Below are 7,077 nucleotides of genomic sequence, written 5' to 3' on the forward strand. Positions count from 1 at the left end.
ATATGGGATTATCTTCTGTTTTCCTGGGGAGTATATTACCAAATTGGCGATGTTTCTGTGATTGATGAGCAAGTTGGAAAGCCCTACTATGCTCAGATCAGGGGTTTTATCCTATCCAGGACCAGTATTGCGAGAAGAGCACAGCACTGACATGGCTCATTCCCACTCCCTCTAGCCCCAGAGACCAATTTAATCCTGTGTCCTATATCATAGGTGAGTTTAGCAAATGAACTTAGTGTTCTGGTATTATGTAGAAGTATGTATTAGTCTGCTTGGGTTACCATGACACAGTTTCACAGACTGGGTGGCTTCAACAGCAGAAATTTATTTTCTCACAATTCTGGAGGCTGGTAAGTCTAAAATCAAGGTGCCAGTAGATTCAGTTCCTGGTGAGGGTTGTCTTCCTGGCTTGCAGATGGCTGCCTTCTCTCTGGGTCCTCACATGGCAGAGAGTGTTCTCTATCTCTGTTCCTTTTCTTATAAAACCACTAACCCCATCTTGAGTGTCCCACCCTCATGACCTCATCTGACACTAATTACTTCCCAAAGGCCCCATCTCCAAATACCATCAACCTTGGGGGTTAGGACTTTAACATATGAATATGGAGAGTGAGGACACAATTCAGTCCATAGCAAAAAAAAGCACAAGCATTATTAAGTACAAAAAAATGTGAGCACTTTATAGAAAATATTAGAGACATTTTATATAGCTGGGGTTTGAGTGCTGTCAGTTATTTTGAGTTTGAAAAATGTGTCCTTAAAAGTGATGTGCATAAGATTTTTCTGAGTGACTCAGGGTTAAACCATACTAAAAGAATTTATTACTCAGGAAGTAGGTTATTGAGGTTACTCATAAAAATCTATTCATAAATAATTTCTAAAAGAACTATCCCACTTATTTCTAAAATCTTACAAATTCTCAATATTCATCTCTACCTGCAACACACATCATCATAGACCCCTAGCACATCGTTGTGATGGTTGAAATGGCAGCCTCTGTACTTTTATGAATTTCAAGGCACCAAAAGTTGTGGTACAAACAGTTCTTGATGTAGACTCACAAGAAGTTACAGATTAGTACAATTTTGAAAGTGTTCAGAATTTTTAAGTTAATCTGAACTTTTCAATCTTTCTGTAATGAGAATGCATTACTTTTGCATCCTGAGAAAAAAAAACATAGAAATGTTTTTTTCAGAAAGAATTCAAGGGACAAATAATAAACCACTGTTATTCTCACCTACATGTCATGTTTCCCACATGACCAAACATTTCTAGTCTTCTGCTTTTAAGTATATAGAAGAGTGGATGTTCATTTACCTTGTCTATGGACCAGGGTCCCAGCAGAGGCAGTGATGTGTCAGAATCACCTCCAGGGTTCCTCTCCCACCTCCTCTTCCTGATCCCCAGATTCGGGTGTGCAGCCGTGTGCTGGAGGAGGCAGCGCAGTGTGGGGGTCAGAGCACTAACTCTGGAGCCAGATTTCGGGGTTCACAGCCCTGCCACTTACCAGCTGTGTGATTTTGGCAAGTTCCTTAATCTCTCTTGCCTCACTTTCCTCACATAAAATGGAATAATAATAGTACCTACCTCAGAGACATATTGTGAGGACTCAAAGTAGAGTACTTAGAACAGTGTGGGCACGTAATAAACTCTAATTAATGTCAGAGTAATGCATGTTTTGAGGTGGTTCCTCCTAGAGTCTAGAAATTTTAACATTTTGTGAAACTGACATGTATGTTCAAAAATGTAGGGCCAGCCCGCTTGGGAGTGTGGCGGCGCTCCCGTTGAGGGTTCAGATCCCACATACAGACCAGCCGCTCACTGGCTGAGCGAGGTGCGGGCGCAACACCAAGGGTTGCGATCCCGTTGCCGGTCCCGGTCTGGTACGGGCGCGACACTGAGGGTTGCGATCCGTTGCTGGTCACGAAAAAAGACAAAAAGGAAAAAAAAAAAGGGAAAAAAAAATGTATTTAACCTTTCCATTGGCTACCTTCTAGGGCCAGAGGAAGACCTTCCAAGGAAGATGGAATACTTGGAATTTGTCTGTCATGCACCTTCTGAGTATTTCAAGTCGCGGTCATCACCATTTCCCACAGTTCCCACCAGACCAGAGAAGGGCTACATATGGACTCATGTTGGACCCACTCCTGCAATAACTATTAAGGAAACAGTTGCCAACCATTTGTAGTTGAAAATTAAAACTGGATTTCCAGTTATCTGGTACTCATACTACTATAAGATATGCCACGTATTTCTTTAATGAAATTCTTAGATGGAAAAATGACTAAAAAGGTTTTTCCCTACTACCCAGTAATAATCATTAACTCATTAATTATTAGTCACTTAGAAAATTAAAAAGGATAGAAAAGAATGAAATATATTTTGAAGTTAAATGTTATATTCTGTATGTGTATCTTCCCAGGCAGAGGTTGTAATTTCCAGGGAGCCCATTAGAACAGGTGGCGTCTATTTTTCTACCTAATTTATTCCTAGAATCTCATAAAATGGATTGTATTTTTCTGTAAGAACAAAATATTAATTAAGGTTTGGATTTCTGACCAAGGGCTTAATTAAATAAAATGTAGCTATGACCAATAGTATTTAAAGCCAAAGAAGACTTAATTTTCTTATCTGGAAAATGCTATGACAAACTTGTGGCTGCTTTAACTGTAAGGAAAGTGATTGGTGGATGATGTTATTAGCCCAGGCTTTTAAAAACTTTTTTCTTATTCTTCTGTAGGCAAATAGGCATTCAGAATCATTCATTTGATCTTAATGGAATTGCTCTTCATGGTTTCTCAATCAGAACGAGTCTTTCAATCAAACCATAGGTTTTACAATGCAGACAGTCAGCTTTACTAAAGCCACACAGGAAACCTGTACTGGTCAGGCATCCCATGAGATAGTTTCTTGATTACCATTAGAACAGCATTTGGGCATTCATCAAAGTGCTTAGTAGGTCATTAGCATTGATATCTCAAACAAGTCTACCCCAAAGTTACACCATCTGCTGTGGACTCATAACAACAGGCCTAAAGCCATGTCTTGGACCGGGAAGGCCTATTGTATACGAAACCGTCCAGAATTCAGGTGCAGGTCTTACTTCAGGCACAGGTCAGGTAAGTGAGGGAGCAACAATGTAAAAACGGGTGGTGGGGGAGGGGCACACACTTGCTTCCTCTTCTGTCCTGATTTACCCAGCATCTTTCAACCCCAGGAAAATTAGTCAGCATCTAATTTGATCATAATGATTTTGAGCTGTAGCAGCTTTAACTCTTACCCCTTTTCTACAGTTACGGTTTATGTGTAGGAAAGAAGCAACTGTAGATAGCTCCATGTACATAGTCATCTCTCTAGTCACAGGTGCTATCGTAAAATTGATTGTAAATAACATTCTAAATGCTGATGTGCAAAACTTTTGGATTAAAATGTATTTTTCTTGATGTATTTACTTTGTATTTATTTTGTTTATTTCATTCAAACAATTTAAATAGCGCCTTCGACCCAGAAATGGTATTATAAAAAAAACAGTTGTAGTACTCAGGATTTGTAATAGACAGAGTCATGAGTAAGTATTAAATTTTAGGAAAATCCAAGAATGGCTGATTGATAAAGTGAACACTTAATGTAAGTGTTCATTTAATATTTACTAAAAGGACATTTTAAGAAAAGTTTTTTATATACTTACCATTTGTTTATAAATTGGTCAATACTGTACAGTATTTTTTAAAATAAAGATTGAAATTTCATTTTCTTCTTCTACCAACACAGGTTTCCACATACAGGGTCGATTCCTCCTGTGATCTGAGTCCTGCCCTGATTCTTCCCTGCTCTGTGTGCCCAGACTTTGTCTCCCCCTTCTCACTACTGCTGACGTATTTCCCCCTGTACATCCTCCTCATTTTCCTGGCTCTGAGCCCTTGCTCATACTGTTCCCTCCTACTCTATCAAAGGCCTGTCTTCAGGACCTCAAATTTGCTCTATGAGACCTTTCCAGATTTCCATGGCTCCTTGACATCAGTCTCTATCCTATTCTGTCACTGCTTTAACTTTCTACTTCTGTATGTCCCATTTCCACCCTTGTGTTCTCCATAAGGCAGGGGGATGTGTGTTTTACACTAATCCTTACAACTCCCATGGCACCTAACCCAGGTCCTTGCTTATGGGAGATGCTTAGAGTCCTTATTAGATACTCTTAACTAAAATGCTCGTTGATAATTTAGTTTATATTAATACTAACTTTTACTTAAAATTCAAATTCTGTTGTGAGTAATCAACGTAAGTATAATTTCTAATTGTTATATTCTGGATTAGTATTAGATTGTTTTTAAGGTTGTTTTAACAAGACGTTTTTAAAATAAATCTTACCATGAGCATCTGAAAAAATTACCTGAAACTATTGTTTCTTGGTTGTGAATGCCTTTTCCAGGATGAATGTTTCCCACCAGGAAGTTTGAATCACAATTCCATTTCAGCCATAAGTAGGGGAAATCATAAGAACTGTGGAGTGATATTTATTAACGTGTGTGTGCACGTGTGTAAATGTATAATATACATAATACATTTCACACACTCAGAGTGAAGTTTATGTCATGGGCCAAAAGATGGAGAGGCACTTTTGTGGATTTTGTTTTGCTGTCCAGGGCATGTTTAAAGAACTGTGCTTACTTCATACCAGATGTGTGAACCATACCTTTTATAGGAGAGGTTACATCCTACAGCCAAGAAATATAAGCCAGGAGAAGGTCAGTGCCAGGGAAGAACAAGAAGGAACGTGAATGACCAACAGGAGGGGAATGCCCAAAGAAATTATAGCGCATTTTTGCTATGGAATGTTATACAACTATCCAAAATGAAAATTGTTAATGATGGGGGAAAGATCCACAAGATGTAAGTGAAAAAAGCAGAATATATAATTGTATGATATCAATTCTGAGAACAATAAACAACTTTTATTTCATTTGTTTTTGGCAGCTGGCCGGTATGGGGATCTGAACCCTTGACCTTGGTGTTAAAACACTGAGCTCTAACCAACTGAACTAACTGGCCAGCCATAAGAAACAACTTTTATAAAAGATGGAATGAAATGCTCCCAGAATGTTAACATGTTAACAGTGGTTTTCTACAGCTCTTTTTTTCTTTATATTTTTCAGTATTTTCCAGATTTTCTACACTGAGCACACACACACACACACACACACACACACAGGCACACACATTTGTCTGCATACTGCTTAATTGGTGAGGGACTGCTGGGTTTTAGTCCAGACAATAGAGTATTTTATAAACCGTCATTGTTCTTAACCCTTTGCAAGGGAGATGAAGAAATAAATGCAGTGATTTGGTTATTTTCCTATATTCACATTGTGATTCTAGGAAAGAACTCTAGAGTGACTCCTTCAGCAACTTCAGCAACTCCTGGGCCAGGTGCACATTTAGCTCCGTGATGAAGGGCACCAGCTTCTCCTGCAGGGCATCTGCATCATCTGGGTCAGAGGCTTGTCAAGGGTGAGAGACTCTTGTAGGTTCAAGTTTGTCCTTCATCTCTTCCAACTCCAAGTTCATCTTCCCTTCCATACTTCCTTTCCTGCTGATCTAAGGCCCTAACACCAAACACAGAAGCAATAGCCTTCCACAGACTGTACAACAAACTCCTACAACTGTGTAAGGTAAAATCTCTATCATAGATCCTTTATTTTTTTTTCCTTTTTGTCTTTTTTTACTGACCGGCAACGGGATCGCAACCCTCGGTGTTGCACCCGCACCAGAGCGGGAACCGGTCTCCACATGGGATCCGAACCCTCGGCGGGAGCGCCGCCGCACTCCCAAGCGGCACACTCTCCAGTGCGCCACCGGGCCGGCCCCTCTATCATAGATCCTTTATTGTATATCACCCCTAGTGGTTCTATTCTCTGATCAAGTTCTGACTGATAGAGTTACTAAGATGCTGAAGGAGAAGGCAAGGAACTACTGTTTTTCACTACAAGCTATTTAGAATTATTTGGCTTTTTTTAATTGTATATATTACTTTGATAAATTTTTTTAAACTGGAAAGTAATGAAGGAGATCCTATAGAGAAAGATGGACACATTGGGTTATTTTTAAATGTATATACAAAATTAAAACAAAAAACAGGAGAAACAGCTCACTCGTGGCTGTTGGCAAGAGGCTTCAGTTCCTCACTACAAGGGCCTCTCCATAGTTTGGTCACAACATGGCTTCCCCCAGAGCAAATGATCCATGACAGAAAGAGAGTGCATACATATCTAAGACAGAAACCACCTCTTTTATAACCTAATCTAGAAGTGACATACCATCTCTTCTGCCATATGCTGTTGGTTACACAGACCAACCCTGGTACAATGTGAGAGGGTACTACAAAGTGTGTGACTTCCTGGGGCAGAAACCACTTAGTAACCATCTTAGAGGCACAGAGGGACACCATATCCAGCTGGTGTCGATATAAATTAACACATCTTTTTGGAATGGCAGTATCAGTAGTCTTAAAAATATTTATACCTTTTGATCTAGTAATTCCATTTCTGGTAATCCCTGCTAAGAAGATATGAAATACGGGCAAAAAAAGTGTGTTTGAAAAGAGGTTATTTCCAGTATTGTTTAAAGTAGTGAAAAACCAAAAGCAACCTAAAGATCCAACAATAGGAAAATGAATTTTGATTTGTTTGTAATGGAATTTTATGCAATAATCAGAAATGTCATTTACAAGGGATTTTTAATAAGATGAGAAAATGCTTATAAAAATGTTCAGTGTAAAAAATAGATACAGAACTACATAATGATTTCTGATTTTGAAAAAATCCACATACACACATGCATATATATATATATATAAAGAAACCTGGAAATAAATAACATGTCAACAATTGGTATGTTTGGAATTAAGTGAATTTAATTTTTTTATACCTTTTTTAAATTTTGCAGTTTGTATTATTAGCATCAACTAATTATATGAGGGTACGTCAAAAAAGTTCATGGAAGGATTTATATTATATTTTAATTCTATTTTTCCATGAACTTTTTGACTTTTTTTTTTTTTTTTTTTTTTTTTTTTTTTTT

Source organism: Galeopterus variegatus, unplaced genomic scaffold, assembly GCF_000696425.1.
Source record: "Galeopterus variegatus unplaced genomic scaffold, G_variegatus-3.0.2 Scaffold46, whole genome shotgun sequence".
In the NCBI taxonomy this organism is placed as follows: Eukaryota; Metazoa; Chordata; class Mammalia; order Dermoptera; family Cynocephalidae; genus Galeopterus; species Galeopterus variegatus.